The following is a 9,375-nucleotide window of genomic DNA, read 5'->3' as shown; positions in this document are numbered from 1 at the left end:
GGGGGGGACGACTTCCCATGCGGGCTGTCATAGCAATGCCTGGGTTTGTAAAGGACCTCAGGTTCAATGACAGGGAGAATTCATAAGCCACCGCTTTCAAGTCAATCGCATGTTCTGTTCTTAATGTGAACCAGTACCTTTTTTCTTCTGCCCCGCCATTTGCCAAATAACATACCTTTCCTTAGTTTGAGGGAAGTGTGTCGAAGAGACCCTGCCAAAACTGGAGTGAAAAATGTATATTTGGAATCGTGTCATAAAACAAAGGAAAAGGTGAAACCGAACGCTTTGATCTGAAACAGGGCTGTCCAGCATGGCTCCCGCTGGTTGGACTCCCGATGGCACAGAAAAAGCAAGGCAAACACAAAACCCAGATCAAAAACATCCCCTAAAGCTGGGGTGGAAGATTTCAGTTAATACACCGAATATTTTATCCCGTGTAAATTACTTGAAATGCATGGTCCTTTCTTGCACCAGATTAGGAAGTTCCTGCCTTGGTTGATATTGTATCAGTGACCCCCTCCTCCCATCTCTCTGCTGACTTCCAGTCTTCATGCTTGGCCCCCAGCTTGGCTTCTGTGTACCATGAGCTACTTAATGTTTAAGTTATGCTCCTGTGTTCATGCTCCCTTGAGTGTAGACCTGGGGAGTTTTACTGAAAGCAGAGTCGGCACTCTAGTTGGGCTCATCCTATCCATGGGTCTTGAGTCACCCCAACTCTAGGCTTTCACTAGTCATTTTTTCCCAATGACAATTTTCATGTCTTTTAACTCAAACAAAAACTTTTACTTTTCAGTCAAGAAGCCATCAAAGTTTCAAGAAATTTTATTATCCCAATTGCTGCTTTTTTTTTCTTCTGAAGCTACAATTGGGCTAAATCTCTAGATGCCTTGGCAGAGTGCTCACCTACTAGCATGCCCAGAACCCTGACAGTGATCCCAGCAGCAGGCCAGCTATGTGTGCTGGTGTGCATTATTATCTTTCAACTTGAGAGGAGAAGCCAAGAGAGGTTCAAAGTCATCCTAAGGCCAGCGTGTGCTATATGAAACCCAATTGCCCAAATTAAAGCCAAAATTAGAGGAAATGAAATATAAACCCGAATAAGAAATAAAATGCTTCGAGTTTGAATAAGAAAAATTTGCTATCTTTTTTTTTTCTTGGCAATCAAAATTCTGGTGAATAAGTTTTTGAATAAAAGATTTTGATCACTCTATCCTAGTAATTACATTGTGCTATATTATATAACACACATATGGTAGAATATTATATAATGCACATATACTGTTATATTATAGGATGCACACACACACACACACACACACACACACACACACACACACACACACACACCAGCAGGAGCTAATGGCAATTATTTACCCTAGACAAAGACAAAAATGTTTCTCATTTCTTAGTATTCGTGCAAAGATGCCATTCCAGATGGGCCTGTTATGTGATGTTGTATTTCAAAGGGAAATGTTTCTTAAAGTTTCTGGGGGAAAAGACTATTAAGGAAGTGAGAGCTGCCGAGGAAAAGATGAGTGTTATCTATTTCTTCAATTAGTGGCAAGATCCTGGTGGTGCGCCTACAGAACCATGGGGGTTCTAATCAAAATAGTCCAATCCTCTTTCTCCTGTCTCCTCAGCGGTGCTGCAGAAGCGGGGAGGAGCCACAGGATTAAATTCTGGGTAGAAGCCATATCTGACTTTGTATCTATGAAAACGGGGTTGCACTATTGTTGTTTAATGCATCATTTAATAAAAGTTTTTCTCAGTAGGACAGCAAGCAATTATTTGAAGCAGCTGGATTCAAGAAGGCCGGATCACATGTTATCACACACGGAGGAATCATAGGTTATGGAAAGCTGAACAATATAATTATGTTCATGGAGAGCCACTTACTAATCGTGAAGGTGAGAATTGTAACGATTCCATAATAGCCACCAAATATTAGTGTCAAAGTCTGAATATGTAAGATTCTCCAAGGTTTACAATGGGAACATGGGCTGACTCTTGCGGACGTGTATTTAGCGGGAGAGTTTCCAGGGTTCCAAGGAGAATGAAATCCTGCAAAGACTGAAGACAAAAGCCTAGGACTTATCTTAAAGTTCTCATGTCCTAAACTTTTGTCAACCACAGCGCCACCCCCTGGGTCAGCGGACTTCCACTGTGACCACTAGGTCCTATGTCCTTTGAGTAATTTTACAAAAGTTAAAAGAAGATGCAAGCCAACTAACACTTTCCCTGGCTCCACGATAAGAACACTTGGAGAAATGTCACCTTTGAGAAATTCCACAACCAGTCACAAATCAGGACCAGTTTGGCTGTCTCCACACCCTTCCCCAACCTGTTTGGAGGAATTTCTCTTCATTCTATTTCCACAGTCTCTTCCAGTGTGTGGAATGCTGGGTTTGTCCAACTGGATGAGGAAGGTCACTTTGACCAGGTGGTAGTTTCAAATGTGCTTTATCAACCTTCTTTTAAGGCTAGCAATAACAGTGATAAGAACAACAAAATGTGAGGCTCAAAATCAGAAGAGACCTAGAAATTAATCCAAACTGGCAAGCTGCAAGGTCACCTAAAAAATAAGAAACCATGCAAATAATCTAGTTTTTTTTTTTTAGCAGTACAAGTTTTTTAATTTCTATAATCTGGCATTAAAAAAAAAACAAGACTATGGAATCGTTCCTCTAAGTCTGTTAATGTTGTAAATTTTTCACTTGCCACATAGTTAAAGAAATAACTATACATTTTATATTTACACATTTATCTACTTGCCTGCCAATACAATGAGTGATGATCTAAGAGATGTAAAGAAGGGGCTGGAGAGATGGCTCAGTGGTTAAGAGTACTAGCTGCTCTTGCAGAGGTCCTGAGTTCAATTCCCAGCAATCAAATGATGGCTCACAGCCATCTATAGTGGGATCTGATGCCCTCTTTGTCATAAAGTCATACATGTAGATAGAACACTCATATACATAAGATAAATAAATCCATCTTTAAAAAAATTTAAAGAAAGAGCTGGGAGTGGTACTCGTCTCTGTAATCTGGGAGTGAAAATCCCTGGTAAAAAACTGCTCTAATTTCCTATTGTGTAAGATTTTCTGTATAGAAGGTATAACATAAATAACAGACACAAATATATTTATATGCTTTTCAAAATCAAATTCCACCATTACTCTGGGGCATCTACTCTCATCATACAACAGGTCTCCATGGTGAAGGGAAGCAGGGATTGTTTCCACCCTGTTCTTATCAACCTAGGGCTGGAAATATTTAATAGACAAGTCATAAACAATATAATACTGTACTTGTGACCGCTGTTAAGAAGAAGAGACACATAATACAAGTCCTTAAACTAGGGGAAAGTGACTGACTTGGGGATCTCACTGAGGCAAGTTAGGATACTGAGTTCAGATTCTAAGGCAAAGTCAGAGTATGTCTAGCACCTGGAGTCAGAAAAAGAGGGAATAGGCAGGAATGATCCAGAGCAGCTAAGCTTTGTGCTTGGAGAACCCTGCTAAAGTCAAGATTTTGTGAAGAAGGATGTGCCCACTTAAAAGATGAGGAAGGCTAACATATAGGCATATTTGTCACAGTGGAAGACAAGCCCTGGGAGGTTAGGAAGCCACGGGAGCCGTATAGACCCTCCTCGGGGACTTGAATAATAACAGAGGAAGTATGAGTTTCTTTAAACTCAGCTGGGATTGAGAATGCGTGCTGAAGAGATGCAAAGGGAGGCTGCCTGGGAGGGAAGGCAAAGATGGCGGCACAAACAAGAAAGTAGCGAAGATGGAGCTAAGTAGGAGCCGGGTGATGAGTTGGACGTGTGGTGTGAATTGGAGAGAAGAGTCTTAAAACTCAGTCTTTATAACTTCTTGTTTGGCTGCCTTTAAACGTTTTTGCTAGTTTGGACGTATTTCTTTTTAGCTATTTAAGATGTTTATATATTGTGGTTATTATATAAATTTTTCTGTTACATGTTCCACATTTTATGATTTTCTTTATGGTGTTTTGTGACAATCCAGTCTGTTCCTCCCGGGCATACTTATTAATCTGTTCCTTGTTTTCTTCCAGATTTTCTCTTTGTCTCTCTTGTTCTCTGACTGGTTTTTGCCATGTAGCCCAAGTTGGCCTAAAAGTTGCTATGCAGCCTTGGTTATAGTGCTTACTCTATTGCTTTTATGCTAATCTTTAGTTGGTTTTTAAAAATTGATTTATAATCTATTTTTAAAATTTATTGCAAGGTAAGGGCTAGCTTTCTATTTTTTTTTTTTTTTTAGATAGTTAAAAAAAAATTACTTTCCAGACTTGGACCAAGATCATGGTGACATGGCTAAACACACCAAGAAGGTTGGCATCTTAACTTGGAAACAGTGGAAATTTTCACAGAACTGTCTTCCCGTTTGGCAAAGCCCCATGTCATCTTTTACATTTCTTCAGCAATATGATCTTATTCATGAGCTTTAAGTCAAAGGTATTTATTTCCTGCGAATTCTCTTGTAGTTTGCACCTCTTTGACTTTCATCTGGTATGTATAGCAAATCCATCTTCTCTGTTGAAAATATTTTGGCTGATGAATTTAGAGAGGTTTGCATACATCAGATAATAGAAACAATCCCCCACCACCACCCACCCAAAAAAAAAACTCTGACAGTTTGTTCCAGGCAGGAGAATGTAGGAAAAAGAGAATTTTCTTTTTCTTGGAAATAAATGCCTTTATAAAGAATTCCAAATCAATGTCTCTCCGCAAGTGATGGCTCGTCTTATCGGGTACAAGGTTGAACACAGGAGTGGGTTATGAATCTGTGGCTGTATCTCTACGTCTTCAGAAACACACTCTATTATGAGCTGGACGTATTCCAGAATACTTCTGCTGCTGGTGCGAGTTCAAGGCCTGGCTTAGGAGTCACCCGTCTTTGTCCTTGTGTGTTTATCTGCCCGCTGTCCCATAGCTCCATCGAAGCATACAAACTGGTCGTAAGCCCCTAAGGGCTGACCCTGGAGTTCAGTCTTCTGTTCTTGAGGCACATTCTTTTCTTGCCCACTCCTGCCTAGGCAAAGAAAGATATTGTTATTAGATATCACAGTTGATAATACACACAGAATCATGCTCGAGAAAACATCAAAGACTCCAGTGGTATGTATCTGCTCGATAGATCTACTGTTTTGTGTCAACACGGCTTCGTTCAAAACTGTGCTTTCAGTGGCCAAACTGAGCTTGTCTTTGGTAGTCGTGTCTTGATTTACGGATATTTCTTCTACGTCTCTGTTCCCTGTTTCTCCTCAGCCTCTACTGTTTGGCTTGACAAGTGTAACTGAGACCATGTCCTCATTTCCCAGCCCGGGCCTTGCTCTGCAGTGGCGATGGCTTGTAGCTGGCTATTTCTTTGAGAACTTATATTTGTTATTACACTTATTGTCTGGCCCCCCTCCCCTGCCTGGTACTGTAATACACTGCCTTCAGTATTCTAATGATGGTGTGGGTCTGCCGTCGCTAGTTTGATTTTTTGTAACAGGAAACCAGGACAATAAGAGCCTTGAGAAATGTGTGTGGCTGTCTAGGGACGTTAGTGTAAAATGAAAACAGCACTATCTTCTATTGCTTGCTTCCACCGCTCAATTTTCACCAGTAAACAAGAAGAGCTCTTCCCTGCATCCTGGGCATGAATAACAAAATAGAGGCCTCAGCCATCAGGGGCTGTGCTTTGAGATGTACCAGAACATCATTTCTCTTAAGTAATCCTCACTTAGTCTTTTTTCCTTCGCCTGCTTTCATCCTTCTTCCTTCCATGAAATACTCAACTCTAAGGAAACGCTTGGCTCAGAGAGTACATCTTCAATAGGGATGATGATGATGATGATGATGATGATGATGATAACATTTCAAAAGGAAAGCTCAGGTAAACTTTGTGATAGGTAACTATTAGCAACTGTCTCAAAGGTTAGCTTAACCTAAGCAGATAGTTCAACTTGGTTTTGGGCCGATCAGTTTCAGGTAGAGCTGGCCTTGGAGGAAGGAACTTCGGACACTTTCCAGACCCATTTAATGCTGCTCTAGGAAATAGTGACAAGTTAATGGGACTCTAAGCAGGATTAGTGGGCGCCTAGATCCAAGGAAAGATCCCAAGTTCGAACTGTTCTGAAGGCAGGCAGTCTGGATGGTTGGGCTTGAGCTGGAACAGAAGGTCCATCTGCTGATCTGCAGCAGTCCTCCCTGGGGCTTGGTGCTCCACGTGATCCTTGAGGACACTTCTTTCGCTCCTCTGGTTGTTGTTGACACTGTTTCCTGTCTTCAAATGCCTCCTCTAATCTGATCTTAATAGTTATGTCTCATATATGTGTGCACATCTCTGCATGGTGACTTTATGTGGACCGCATGAGTACAGGAGCCCCATGAAGACAGGAAGAGGACATTGGAGCCCCTGGAACTAGAGTTACAAGCAGTTTTGGACTGCTGTATGGGTCCCAGGAACAGAACCTGAGTCCTCTGCAGGTTGTTTAGCTGTCAATCCATCTTTCTGTTCCCCTCCAATCTGATCCTAAAAAGAACAGACGTTTTGCTGTTCACAGATTTCTGTTCTCTTATAACCTTTCCTCCCTCTCTTGCACAATGACCCCTGAGCCTTGGGTGCAGGAGTTCTGTTGTACATATATCCATGGGAAATGGGCTCCACACCTCTGCATTTTGATGGGTTATGATTTTCTGTGACTCTTTCTGACAGTTGCAAAGGGATGTTTCCCTGATGAGGGGTTAGAACTATACTGATATCTGTTTCTCACAAGAAATAACAAGAGGCAGGGGCTGAGGCAGGTAGATGTCTGTGAGCCCAAGGTCACTCTGGTGTAATAGGGAGTCCCAGGCCAACCAAGAATACATAGTGAGATCCCGTCTCAAAATAAAAAGTGAAAGTCTGAATGTATACAATGCAAATACTTACAGAGATACTATAGATGGGGTAGAAATGAGGCCCAAAAATTATCTCTCGGACTCCTTCGCATGTTCCTCCTCCACACGTGGATTGAAGGCCCCAAAGTTTGTGCCTCAGATGGAAACCAGGATTCTGTCTGGAAGCCTGGCCCACCTTTTTCATATCATCACATCTATCGTCCCCAAAGCCCATGCTCTGACTTTTCAATTGCTCTTTTGACTCTGATGCTCTGCTTGAGCTTAGCTTGGCCTCTGTCCGAGTGGAGAAGCACACAGCATTAGTTTGGGGTTTGTGAAGAACTAGAGGAGTCCTTCTGCACTGTGAGGATTTTGAGAGATTTCAACCTACTGAACTTGGACAGATGATGTCTCCTAGATGGGTGTAACTCAGCTAGTCAGAATACATGCCCCCCAGTAGGGGACAGGAAGCTGAGAAGAAAATATTGACCTGCTTGCTTTGCCCGTTTTGTGCAAAGCACCCATCAGTGCAGGATTTAGGACTGTTATATTGTACAGGTTTATTGTTAACATGTATTGCTCTGTGTGTGACTATCCCTTGCAAAAATCCTCCTGCCTAATCATAGCCTGCCTCTCCAGAGCAAAGCCCATCTGCTAGCAACCCTTGGCTCCATCTTTAGCAGCTCTGGCAAACCTCTTGTGAAACCTGGCAGGCAGAATTACTCCCTTTGTCTTTTGAGGTCCACAAACTTTGCTGACACAATGAAAGCAATACTTTGGCGTTTAGCACAGTGTACTGTGATGAGTTGTTCATTCATCTCTGTGCCGCACGACGCACTGGGTTCCTTAAGGAAAGTGACTAGATCTTATCCATCCATTAATCCTCTGCAGCTAAATAAATATTTGCTAACTCAAATTGAATTCTCACCTCTAATTCAATATACTGTATCAAATCCAGAATTCCTTGATTATTAAAGCTTCTGGATACAATGTACCTTTGGTTTACTATTTTTTTTGTGGAAGTAGATACATTTTTCTACCATCTATCTATCTATATCTATCTATCTATCTATCTATCTATCTATCTATCTATCTATCTATCATCTATCTATCTATCATCAATCTATCTATTATCTATCTATCTATCTATCTATTTATCTATCATCAATCTATTATCTATCTATCTATCTATCTATCTATCTATCTATCTATCTATCTTCTTCATCATCATCATCTATCATCTGTCTATCCATATACTATCTATCTATCTATCTATCTATCTATCTATCTATCTATCTTCTATCTGTGAGCATCCACAATGAATTTAAGTGTGTATGTCACATAAAAATACACACACATAAATAGATAAATAAGTATAACACACACACACACACACACACACACACACACTTACATTCACCATGGATGCTCATGGATTCTGGAGTCCAGACCCTGTTTTGAACACTGTTAAGTTCTGTTTCACTGGGCAAATGACTCTCCTTCTCAGTGACCCAATTTCCTCTTCTATGGAGTTGATGGCTGTACCTACTTGATAGTGCTGATGTAAAGGTGAGGCAAGTTAATCCTGAGAGAACCCAGAGTACACCCTGACACACAGAAAGCACTGTTGAAATATTAAGTTATATTTCAGTGTCAGAAATAGTAAAATGCAAAGTGTCTGCCTTACAGTAATGTAGAGTTTAGCATTCTAAGTTCTAGTGGGGAGCCAGTTCCACAGTATGGGATGCCTGCAGAATTGGTTGTCTTCTGTGGGCTCTCATAGAGTGACTGTCCCATCCACTGGGGTCTGGATTATGCCTCCTTCAGTGTCAATGTTTGTCCTTTTCATCTGTCTTATTTTTCTCTGAAAGGTTGGCCCAGTGTCTTGCATGCTTGAACTCGTGAGGAATCTAACAGGGAGCACCTAGTAAAACAGTTGACGAACACATGAATCACCAGAGGAACCCACACACAGCACCTGGGATCGATGACTAGATATTGTCTACTCAGAAACTTGGAGGTACAGTCAACAACTGAGCATATAAACCCTCTCCTTCCCATTCCAACTCTGACAGCCATGTCTTTATATTTTGGGGAACAGACCACCTACATGGATACCTGGTTTTCCACACATTTGAACTTATTTCTCCTAGGTTGGCCTGTCTTGCCCCCAAGAGTTTTTGTAGGAAGACATAACTAATGCAGGAATGCTTCTTGCTCTGTCTGCTGTTTCTCTGCCCTGAAATACGTATATAACAAACATTTGGCCTTCACCAAACAACTGCCTTAGCTTTTACTGCTTCCATTTATACTTTGAAGATCATCTTTCCTCCAATGTGTTGTCCCCTTTGTGGAGGGAGGAGTTTGCGTGTAGTGTCATGATGGCAGGTCCCTCACGTGTCACACTTAGAAACTACTGAGTACACACTTCTGGATAAAGTCTTGACAATGGCTTGAGTGAATGGTTACGTGGGAGATAAAGACAATAGATG

The 9,375-nt window shown here is 41.3% G+C and overlaps 1 long non-coding RNA gene across 1 annotated transcript in view; it reads left to right on the top strand.

The window, feature by feature from the left end:
* The window catches only part of LOC126506024 (uncharacterized), a 77,012-nt gene extending 67,911 nt beyond the window's left edge, over positions 1–9,101 (top strand). The window contains exons 6-7 of the long non-coding RNA XR_007593063.1: positions 1,773–1,907; positions 8,755–9,101. This is a non-coding gene — a long non-coding RNA (uncharacterized lncRNA). The remainder of the gene's footprint in view (positions 1–1,772; positions 1,908–8,754) is intronic.
* Positions 9,102–9,375: the final 274 nt, after the last annotated feature.

Source organism: Alexandromys fortis, unplaced genomic scaffold (assembly GCF_014885135.2).
Source record: "Alexandromys fortis isolate MF-2015 unplaced genomic scaffold, M_Fortis_MF-2015_v1.1 scaffold_60, whole genome shotgun sequence".
Classification (NCBI taxonomy): domain Eukaryota; kingdom Metazoa; phylum Chordata; class Mammalia; order Rodentia; family Cricetidae; genus Alexandromys; species Alexandromys fortis.
Note: the sequence above shows the minus strand (reverse complement) of the source record. Positions and strands in the feature narration are given on the sequence as shown.